This window comes from Haemorhous mexicanus, chromosome 6 (genome assembly GCF_027477595.1).
Source record: "Haemorhous mexicanus isolate bHaeMex1 chromosome 6, bHaeMex1.pri, whole genome shotgun sequence".
Taxonomy (NCBI): domain Eukaryota; kingdom Metazoa; phylum Chordata; class Aves; order Passeriformes; family Fringillidae; genus Haemorhous; species Haemorhous mexicanus.
Genome location: NC_082346.1, coordinates 5,755,057 through 5,767,721, shown reverse-complemented (window position 1 = coordinate 5,767,721; position 12,665 = coordinate 5,755,057).

Genomic DNA, 12,665 nt, shown 5'->3' with positions numbered 1-12,665 from the left:
GGTTGCACAGTGCCACTGTGATTCGTGCCTATTCTTGCAAAGCCTTTAAACACAGGTATAATTAAGAACCTAATTTTTAATTAATGCCACTCAAGGAAATAAAGCTGCTTTGTATGCATCACTCTTTTGAAGAAGTACGTTGTTCTCAGAACATTAAGATTTCAGAGAATGCTGTTGAAGATGATGAATTATAAATTTTTCAGTTTTTGTGATTACATGGAATAAGAACTACCCCACCCCCCAAAAATTACCCTCTCACAAATTTAAACAAAGAGACTTAAACAAAATGCATTTTTTTAGAACTTAAAATATATTTTAGGATGCAAATCAATTGAGCACATTTAGATCTCAGTCAGAGAAACCAGTTAAATTCACTTGGAGAATCTAGTCAGAGTCTGAATGCATCAAGAGTTGCTTTGGAGAAAGGCTCTTTTCTGCATTCAGGGGAGGCATTGCTCACATTTCTCTGCTAAATATCAGCACATGCCCAACAGACTGCAGAATGACTGGTGCTGCTGAAAAAAGATCTCAAAAAAGGGTCATGAAGAGAACAGGCATCAGATTTGATTTAAGGACAAAATCTCCTAAAAATAACATGCCTGTGTACAATATCACTGCAGCAAAGGAGAAATGGATAATTATAACAAATTTAAATTGAGATCCCCAGAAAGGAACACAATACAGACAAGTTTGACATACTAGAAAAAAAAAAAAGAAAAATAATCTCAAAATAACACAGACAAGCAATGTTTTAGACTTTTTTTCTGAATATTCTGCTAGGGGCAGTAGTATTTTTTCACTTTGCCTTATGAAGGAATGAATGAATTGACTAATTATATTTTTAAAAATAAATTTAAAATGTATTAACTTTAGAATTAATTTGCTTGCTGAACAGAGGTTAAACAGAAATTAAAATCTTAGTTTCTCAAGACAAAACACTTGAATTAAATTGAAAATGGATCAATTTATTCAATAGAAATCTTATTCTGTGGTCAAAATACTCTGTCATAAAACTAATATGATCTTTTACGTTGGATAAAATTGGGTACTCTGTCATGCAATGTTTTGATCTTTCTAATATTGAAAAAGAAGGCTTCTACTGAAGGCTGATGTAGACCAGAACCAGTATTCCCATCTGTTCCCTCTTGGAGAAGGAGCTGAGCAGAACAGGCTTCTCAAGGAAGATCAACTCCAATAAAGCAGAATTTCCAGGGGGCCTTGCTGTATCAAAGTTATCATTCCTGACAGAGGAGCAGCAGATTGAAGACTGTGACTAAGGACAACTAATTTTAATTGTGGAAAATTAACCTTGTGACTTTCTAATAGTCGTCTAGCAAGAGATCAAATGCAATTTGGGAGCACTGCTAATAAGATGCTCTTAAGAAACATTTCAGGGAGATTCTATTGTAGAAGAGGATTAATGAAGGTGTAAGCTAAGGGGAAAAACAAAAAAGGAAATGCAATACTTCATAGTGCATCTGGCCTTTAATACAAGAATGTAGATGAAATTGAAAGATATTCATTGACATGTGAATACATTCCTCTAAAGAGGAAAGTAAACCTTGAAAAAGAGTAAAAGTAAACCATGAAAGCAAGAAGGAAGCGAAGCTTCCTTGCTCCTAAGCTGACAAACATCCCACAAAGACCCAAATTAAAGAGAGCCCTGCAGACTGATTCAGGTCCTAGCACTCAGCAGATCCAGAAATCCACAATCCTGACTCATCTTAGGCAATGCTCAAGAAAAACTCCTCACTTGTCGATGGGTGCAGCTTCAGCAGTAATAAAACTAATAAACTAAATAAAACTTCTGGTGGTTGGGTACAGCTCAATGAGCTCTTCCATGCCTTGCTCCTGTGTGCAGCAGCCCAAATCCCATTTTATAGGTGCCAGGCAGGGTCATGAGCAAAGCCTGGACACAGAAACCCTGCCTAAACTTCTTGCTGAACATCGTTTAATTATTCTACCAGCCTTTAATTATTCTATCAATTCTTCTGTTTCCTTGCTCTGTTAAAGTTGGTCTTGTTCATGATGGATAAAAGCCAAGAGTATTCCAGGTAAGACTTGATCTTTTGAGAATCCTATGTTTAAAATTCAACCAGTGCTGGTCTGATAATTATTTCCTGCTTATTTTCAGAGAGAATAAAGATACTGTCAAATGTAAGGTCTGCTTTTACAAACAATGACACTTAAGGTGGCATACATAATTATATCCTCTGAAACACAGAAACCTTGCCTAAACTTCTTGCTGAAGGTCCAATTTAATGGCAAACTAATTGTTTACCCAAAACACATTTTGCAAAGCATCTACACTTTCACAGAGCTTATTTGTAATAAAATTGGATAATTCTTTTAGCTACTTTTCAATAAAATTAACACTTTGAAAACAATGTGACATCACACCCAGAATAACTATTTCCAAGCAATATTAACATTTTAGATGTGGGTTTCTGGATACAAGACAAAGATTAGTCTCAAATAAATGGAATAAGCAAGATCTAGGTTATTTTATTCTGTTCCTCAAGAAATTCACCTTATACTTTTCTGTCATAGAGCTTTTGCCTTTTTTTTATCTTTTTCTTTAAGAAGCAAAGTGTCAGACTGTCTTCCAGGCAACCAACAACAGGACAAGAAGACATTTAGGTGTGCCAGGGAAGGTTCAGGGTGGACATGAGGAAGGATTTCTTACAGAAGAGGTGACTGAGCATTGGAATGGGCTGCCCAGGGAGTTACTGTCCCTGCAGGTGTTGAAGGAAAGGTTGGAGGTGGCCCTCAGTGCCATGCTCTGGGTGACAAGATGCTGTCTGGTCATAGATCTGTAAGGCCTTTTCCAGACTGATTGATTTTGTGGTTCTGTGATTTGGGCTAACAAAGCTGGTACAGGATGCAGATCTCAGCGAGGCAGGACACAACCCAGTCCTGCTGAGTATGGGCCACAGGGTGCCTGCCTTTAGAGAGCTGGCATGAAAAAACCTTGGGCTTCAGGCTCAGAAGGACATGACCCACAGAGTTCCTTCCTTCACCTTTCCTTCCTGGTCCACAGCGGTGCCACCTCTGCTGCCAGCCACCTGGCACATTCCAATCACACTGATACACCTGAACAAGGAACCCTTTTGATGTCTTAGGGTTCAGCTTTTCTATGTTTCACATTCTGTGCTGCTTTAGTGGGTGGGTCTGAGCTTCTCATGACGGAATGGTGAGCTCTCTGCACAGAGCAGGGAGACAAAACAATTCCTTCTCCAGCTGGGCACCAAGGACAAATGATCCAAATCTCAGCCCCAAGAGCACAAACCCCGTGGGCTGGAGAGAGAAAAACAAGCAGGGTGGGAGTGGCTGGGCTAAAGCTGGAATGGGACAATGAACTGCAAGGTGCAAATGGAGCAGAACTGATCCCAGGGAGAGACCCCGGGAGCGCTCGTGCATTTTGGGGCCATTTTGGTTCCTCTTGGGTGCAGCCCTGGCTGGGCTCTTGTGCTGCCCAAGGTGGATCCATGGAGGAGATCCTTTGGATAAATCCCTGCTCTATTCTTTAGCTCTGTCCAGTCTCTGCCCTGGGGCAGCCTGCACAAGGTGTCACTAGAGGTAAAAAACATCCAAGACAGCTGACTAAATAAATTTACTTCCTGTTATGATGGAATGAAGTGGCTGTGCTGCACCTGTTCTTTGGGTAGTGATAGATCTTTCATGGGTCTTATGAATACATTTCTATTGAATAAAGTCTGACTAGGAAATGGAGCAAAATTATTCCAGTATAGGTCTAAAAATGTATAACAAACTGAATGTCTTAATGCGCCTGTCCTGTGTTTTCATGTGACTTCAGCCTGTGATGTCTAACAGGTAAAATTCCTATTAAAATTTTTTAAAATACTGACTTTTGGGATGGGAAATTTAATAAGAAGGCTGAAAGTGAACTGCATGATAGATTTTGCAACCAATATGGAATTTTATGATGAAAATATATAGGGTTTTGCGCTTGATTTCTAGAGAGAATCAGGCCCACAATTTGAGTAGAAATCATTACTATCCATTCATACACAGATATGATACCTATTTGTACAAAAGTTGCTGAAGATGTCCAAAAACCAGGATCAAGATATTCCTCCCCAAGCAAGGACTCTATATCTTTTTTTAGGGAGTAAAAGTAACTTTATCTGGCAGCAGAGGATATAATTATGTATTCTCAATGCAGGGAGCAGCCAGTGCACTGAAGAGCACTGAGGAAGGGGAAAATTAGGATGTGTGTTCTACAACTCTGAGGATGCAAACTCAATTTTTTCAGCAGCTTTTGTTGTTTGCTAATACAAGGATATGTTTAGGGGAAAACAGTGTCCTGTCTGTAAAGCCCACTTTACAGTGGAATTGCTAAATTGAATAAAAATTGGAGCAAACCTGAGTAAGACATCTCTACAACTAAATGATAAATTTAATGGGACTTAAAATATAGGAGTTACTGTGAGGAGGGAAAAATCCCAAACAAACAGAGAGCAATAGTTCCTTTTTGAACCGATAAAATACTACAAGCACAAATAAAGAGTTCAATATATAAAATATTCCAAACACAAATAACAAATTCACTGTATTTGAATAGAATGTTTAACCTGCAGCCCTTCCCCAACCAGCTAGGTAAATTCTTTGCTTTACATCAAAATTTGGGAAATTTCTGTGTACTGAAAATGGAAAGAGGCCTTGCTGCATTATTTTTAGTCCTAACTTAATATTCAGAGAATTTTAATAACTTGGCTAAATCTTATTTCTATTACTATAATTCTGCCATCTATCACCAAATGGAAAGGATATTTCCCAAAGGACATAGAGAGCCAAAAGATAAGAATTAAACCTACATTTCCATAACAAATACCTAGATAATAAAATTTTCTCTGTTTTTAATGTTGTGTTGTGCAATACAAACATGTAGAAGTGGAGGTGGCTTACTTTGGTTTTGGGATATAGAACTGAACTTTGAAATATGAAAAAACATTTAATGGGTTCAATTTCACCTTTTTTTGAGTGCTTCTATACTTGGCCAGAAGAGGTGGTTAACCATTTAATCATATTTTTCATACATTTGTGTTCAAAATGCTCCAGTTTATACTTTTAAATTTTCTTTTATTACAATGAAAGCAACTTAAAATTAAGTGTGGGAGGCATAAAAAACCCCCACCCTACCTAATGTCGAAGAATATCAAATTATTGATCTGTAGACAGGAGGAAATTAAATATGGTATCCCCTTCTCATTTAAAAGAAAATAACTGCAACAACTCTGAAAAACTTCACAGAAGAAATAGATTAAAAATGTTGGCATGAAATGAACTACTGCCTTGAATGTATCTTCTCAGGAGTTTGTTCAAGGATTTGTCCAGAGTGCATGGACTGAACTTGTTTTTCTCATCCTAACTTTTGTGCATACACAGTCACAGAGACATGTCATAGCTGTCACAGCCAAAATTGTTACTTTATCTTGGAAAACAGATTTTTTTTCAGGAATGGATCATCTTAATATATTTTGGTTCTGGAATTTCTTGAAAGCATCTCTGCATTTTATGAGGAGTCAGTTCAATAGGTGTACAAATATCAATCAGTGCTTTTTTCACAGAGTTAAAAAAACCTTTTTTTTCAACTCTGACACCTGAGTTGTACTAATCTGACAAATTTTATCACCATTAAATATTCATGAAGGGTCAACTCAAACTCCTCAGTTCAGTGTAAACTATTCATATCTGTGGATACCTTCACACGTTGCCATTCCACAGAGAGCTTGCTCAGTGAAGGAAACAGGGAGTGAGATTAAAGAGGCAAGGACCTTACAGGTTTTAGTCAGAAGAAATTCAGAGCTAGGGACTTGAGGTGCAACCATAAAAACCAGCTTTAGCTCAGCACAGCTGCCTGCAATACTCTCCAGCCTCTGCCAGAAGGCAGAACTCTTTTACTGACAACAAAAGGAACCAGAGATGCCCATCCCTCAGCAAGTTTTCCTTTTTTTTTATATATATATATATATATATATATATATATATATATATATATATATATATATATATATATATATATATATATATATATAATATGTATATGATATCTATGTATATGATATCTATGTATATGATATCTATGTATATGATATCTATGTATATGATATCTATGTGTATATATATATATATGTATTTCTTATATATACTGTCCCTGTGTGATTTAGGCAACAATTCCACACACATTGACCACCAGGCTGCCAGATCAGAGATTCAGTCCCTTACTGAATCCCATCACAGCCTTTCCCCCAGGACATATTTCCAATGCTGGTTTTGTAGCCAGCAGCCAAAGCCACTCAGTTCTCAACTCTTTGGTATGCACACTCTAAGTTCTGTATTGATAATTTGAGAGAAAAAAAGTCTTTGAAGGCTTGTGGCTATTCAGACAACAAAAGCTTGGATGTAGGATCTGTAAAACATGGAAAGCCCCTGTGTGGAAGGGATTTTGGCAGTTCATCTAGTCCAAACCCCAGCTCAGAGCAGTGTCAGCCAGATGATAAGACACAGTTGCTCCAGACTTGAGGCAATCATGTCTTGAAAAATCTCTAAAGATGAAGAATATACAATTCTCTTGGGCAGCCTGTTCTACTGTTCCAGTCCCTGAGGTAAAAAGAGCTTCCCCTGAGCCACAGCTTGAATATCTCACATTTCAATTTGTACCTGCTCTTTCCTGCCCTCCCAGGTCAGAGATGCCTTCCTTCATGTTCAACTGTATAAATATATAAGTAGGATACTGTTTTCCAACTGCAGGATACTGTTCTACTGACACCACAGTTGTACTGAAGTTCATTCCTTCCAGTGAAAGTACAAATACATGCCTTGCAATGCCTTATTTTTGCAAGTAGTTTAATTAGCAGTTCATTTAACAAAACCAATAGAAATGCTAGCCAACCCACTTTCCTCTATTCACTGTTTCCATTCCCACCTCTCATAAATGCTTTACAACCCTCTCACTAAAAGAAAAAAAAAAAAAAAACACAATAAGGGAGTGAAGAATGAAAAATAAAATTACATAAAAATATCTCAAAAGTTAAGAATTCCCATTTGAAAACTTAGAACAACTCCAGGACATCTTTTATATCTCCACTGTTTTTCAATTCTAATAGAGCTCAAACCTCTTCATCACTATTCAACTTGCATAGGAGAAAAGGTTTTAAGTTCCAGTCTACCATATTTAGCCTTCCTTAGTTAAGAAATTTATTACATCTGCAGAACTGCTTGGAAGTCTTAAGACTTCTACTTATTCTTTTGACCATGTGTGTTAGAAAAAGAAGCTCTTGTACCTACCTTGATTACTGGGAAATCCAAACCTGCCACAGCTGAGACAGCCACGATACCCAGAATATCCCCATAAAATACCAGCAGGCTTCAGCCCACACAGAGTAACACCACACCACTTCAGGAGGCTGCAATCAGCTACCCTTCTCCTTCTTCAACCTTTTATTTCCTCCTGTTGCTGCCCTGCCCCTGTGTGCCCTCTGCTCCCTGTGTGATTGCTCAGCATCCCTGGGCACTCCATGGCTCCTTACCTTCCACAGCATTCACCTGTCCTGCACAGCTGGAGCCAATTATCACAAACTGTGCCTACAAAACTCACAAAATATTAGAAATAACTTGAATTCAAGACATAGCATCAATGCTGCTTCTGTTATCTGTGACAGATATTTGGACATGAAATTTCATTAATTGAACAGATTTATCATGGAACAATTTCTATGCAAAGGCCAACATTTTCAAATGTCAGTACCCAAAAATCCATCTCCAGGCACACAATTAAACAAGACATAATTCTCAACTGTACATCTGTGTAATTTTAACTATTCTGTGAAAATCTCATGAGCTCCAAACAAGTTTTTCTTTATATTGCATGTATATGTAATGTCAAGAATCTGAGGGGCTTTAGGTTTTGAGGGGAAGGATTCCAAGAAAACATTTCTACAGATAAATTCTGTCCTTGACCATGGACACTAAATAAATCTCAGCCATCTTCATACCGGATTACATCCTTCTGTTCTTCACAACAGAGGAGACAATAAATGGTTGAGAATTCCTGACAAAAAATATTTCAAAGAGAGAAACCTCACTTTTGTGGATGGTGATGAACATATTAGGGATAGTATGCTTAACTTTTACAAAGAAATGTTTCAAAACAGCTTTTCTTATACAAATTGCAAGGGGTTTTAAAATTTTATTCTTCCTTATTTCTAAAGAAAGCTGATATTCCTGGTTTTCTCTTTTGATTCCATCCATGTGGATCCATGGATGAAATATCACCCAGACAACTGGAAGCAATGCTCTCAATTTTTTATGTTAAACTCTTTTTATTATATGCAATGATGTTTCAGGCAACAACGTGAGAGCACATTTTAGCAGATGTGTGCAAGTCCCCAGTTTTGCAAAAGGGAAATTGAGATATTAAACATACATCACAAATTTAGAAGAAAGCAGCTGGCTGACAAATCTTTCCTCTGCTGATTCCTGTCTTGTTAGCTTTTTTGTAAGTCTCCCAAGAGTTTCTCTAGCTGCATCATATGATATATCACTACTGCTGTTTTCTGCTCTTGCAGCAAAACCTACTATTTCATCGTAAACAAATAGTGTTAACACTTGTGATGCTTAATGTTTTGTCAGTTTGCTCAGCAAGTGTGAAGAAAATGCAAACACTTTCAAGCCTTTTTTTTCATGCTGTCAGACTGCACTAACTTGAGGAGATCTCCCAAATGGATGCTATTGGAAGCTGCATTTAGATTGTTTGCTGAAAAATTAAGAGCTGACACTTGTGTGATTCTTAAAACAGGCAGCACCTGGTTATTAACCCCTTTTTTGTCTACTGGAAAAAACATTTTTCTTCATGAAAAGCTGTGGACATATTTTTTATGGCTTTCTTCCCAGAATGGCTTGCCTTACTTTCACTTCTCTGAATGGCCTCCCAGATATTCCTATGCATAATTTCTGTACACATGCTTTATATTAGATTTTGATGTGCAAATCCGTGCATGATCTACCCAATTAGATATGCTTTTCAACACCTCAATTTTTCATAAATATTTATGTCTTTTGTCGCTTCATGTAATTAGTCCTTTATCATGGGGGGAATCAAAAACTGCTTTGCAAAATATGGGTTTTCTTTTTTTTTTCTTTCATCGGTTCTATTCATACATCAATCCTAAAGCAAAGGAAAGTTGGTTGTGCCCCATAAATCATTAACATGTATATATATAAAAACCATTATTTTATATGATTATATTTATCCAGTTGCAATAACTCATACCACCTTTAACAAACAAGGAGAGCCTCGGGAAAAGCTGATATACACAATTTGTGCTATGCACAATGACACAATTTTAGGACTCAAGGAAGTAATCCTGGAGTTTGCTGTCCCCTTAGTTTCAAAAGGTGCTTGAGATGTATGAAAACATTGAAAACATCAAGGTCAATGTATCTAACAGATATCCACTGCTTTTTGACAAGGCCTATGATGTTCAGGCTGCTACTCTAGAATTTAATTAAATGTTTCCACAGGTCATAATCTCCAAACCCCATGTATCTGTCTCAGGTACTCCCCTGCACCTCAAATGGCAAGAGATGCTTCTAATGAAGCAACTGAATTAAGCCAGTAATAATTAATTTAAAGCTGTAAATGAGATGCAAGGTACCCTGTTGCTCTATTTGGTATGAGAGACAACAGAAATTCCCATTCTTGGGGCTGTCCCCCTGTGAAGGGCTGAATGTAGTTCTTGGGCACACATCTTGCTTAGATGTATGTGTGGTGCTGTTTGTTCTTTTTTTAAAGTCTGTTTGTTTGGGCACTTTTAAATTTAGAGGCTTGGTTTTGGTGCCCTTCCCCCCTTCCTATATGTTTCTACTGTTGAGTGAAAGATGTCACTAAAAAAGTTTTGCAAGAGAAACAACAACAACAAAAAAAATGCACTGGTAAACTTAAATTCTTATCTCATACTGGACTTCTGGTTTGTTGGGGTTTTTTTTTCTCCTGCTTCAAGATGATTTTTAAACAGACTTGAACAACCCTTTACATAACATTGTCAGTTTGAACCAGATTTATTTGTCCAATGAAGTGTGTTTTATCAGAACATTCATTACCCTTTTTGAACATGGTGGAGTCAAGGATCAGAAAGCAATTTTCCTTCTTTCCTGTTCTCAAAACCATGATTTTTTTTAGCGAGGTTAAGCAGTGCTTTTTCAAATTCCCTGTGCTTGATGTGTCATCTATCGATGAGTCAAGCCTGTTATGCTGGAACACTGAATGCAAGAATTGTCCCTCACTTTGAAAACTTTTGAAAGGAATGATTTATTTTTTCCATAGGTAAATTTGAAATAAGTTTTCTTTTTATTTGTAGATGTCATGGCCATACCCACTGATACAAGGTGTTTGTATACAGGCTCTTCAAATATTCATGTTTGCACCATGACTGCATTGCCAAACCATCTCTTTTTTGAAATACTAAAGCTACTACATCAACATGAACAGACTGGAATTTCTTTGCATTTTTAGAAACATCTGCTCTACATATCACTGTGTAATATATATATATATATATATATTTACTGTAAAAGAAATTAAGCTGTCACTTTGCTGCCAAAAATGTAAGCATGTGCAGGACAGCACTATTTTCGACACACTGCAGATGGAGTGCTTTAAAAAGGACAGTTCAGCCTTTGCAGCCACATATAATGGATGTAAACCCATCCTCCAGATAAAAACAGCTCTGTTGAGCGAATGTTTAGTCTACCTTTCTGCTTTACACTGAATTTTATTTGTAACAGCTGCTTTGTAGGTCACATGAAAGCACTATTGATAATTGAGGGAAGAGCTTTGCATGTAAAATGTGAATCATGTGTTTCTTACTGACTGGTTTGGCCCCTTTTGTGAAATAAGGGAATGTGAATTCACTGGCCCAAATTCCCAGGTTAATCCCCCCCTGAAACAATGTCAGACTAAATGGGGTATCCTTTAAGGCTCTTGCTGTGAAACTTTCCCAGTATGTAGAGCAAAATACCATATTCACAGGGAGAGACACAGCAAGCAGGACTGAGATCCTGCACAGGGGTTCCAACACATAGCTGCAGCATTTGTAACTTCAAAAAGCTCTTGCATCCTTCACCCTGCTCAGAGAATTAAAGCACAGGGAATGCTGGAAAGCTTGTGGGAAATATTCAAGGATTGTCATGCAGCAGGATGGAACAGAAGAGCAGGAGGGGAAGATCTGTCAGTCTCCCAAGACACCCATTCCATCTCTGCAGAAGAGAGAGTGGTCAAAACGAGGTATTTTTGGTTTTGCCTGATCCACCTCCTAATTTCTCAAACTCTCTCTCTTCTTTCATCCACAAAGAAAGTGGATGTTCTTTGCTGGACAGTTTGGATTTGGGGTGGTCCACTTGCCAAAGGAGCTGATGGTCCCATATAAATTTATGTTATTACTTTAAATCAGACTGTTAAATAAATTGTCAATTAAAAGAACACCTCTATTTTTGCATCATATAAAAAGTTGAATTCATTCAGAACATGGTCAAAAATATCTAAAAATAGATAATAAAACCAAAGTTTCAGAGTATGTAAATAACCATCACTGTAAAGTAGATATTCCCATTTTTTAATTTTATTTCCATCCATGTGGATCCATGGATAAAATATCACCCAGACAACTGGAAGCAATGCTCTCAATTTTTTTGTTAAACTCTTTTTCTTATATGCAATGGTGGTTTGGACAACAACATGAGAGCACATTTCAGCAGGTTGTATAAGTCCCCAGTTTTACAAGAGGGAAATTGAGATTTTAAACATACATCACAAATTTAGAAGTATATTACAGTAAGTAGTTAAATGACTGTTGTTGGAGAGGATTTTCTGAGAAGGAAAGGGTGATATCCCAGCATGGATATTCTCAAAGCTGCGTGTAGGAACCAAGATCAACTTAGCTTTAAGTTCTCCTGAAATCTCTTTCTGCTCTGGCCAGGTTCACACATTGTGTCCCACAGAGAAAATGAGAGTGCAGCTCTGTGAGTGTCAGGCCAGGCTGGAACAGCCCTCCTGAGGAGTCCCTGCCCAGCCCCTTTTGCTGTGCTCTGGCTCACACCGGGGGCTGAACTAGGTTTGGTCTGGAGGAGACCAAATGGATTTTGGCTGCAGGGCAAAAATGGGTTTTGTTCTGCTCCGCTCAGATGCAGAGGGGTGTCATATTTTCTGGAAAAATCCCTTCTCCAGGATTTCTTCTCCTGGGAAGCTGAGAAGCCTCAGAGAAAAATGAAAACAATAATTACCTGATTGCTTCTCCTTGTTTTGCTGCTTTGGAATGTGTTTGGAGATTGTTTATCCAACATGTGAATTGTTTTTACTTAATGGCTAATCACAGCCAGCTGTGTCAGGACTCTGGAGAGTCACGAGTTTTTCATTAGTATCTTGTTAAACCTTCTGTCTGTATCCTTTCTCTATTCTTTAGTATAGTTTAGTACAGCATTCTTTAATATCATATAATATCATAAAATAATAAATTAGCCTTCTGAAAACATAAAGTCAGATTCTCAATTCCTCCTTTGTCCTGGGGACCCAACAGATCCCTCAGAGGGGCAGGCAGCAGGACTAGACTAGAGAAGCTAGTGATGCTAGATGACAAATGCCATGC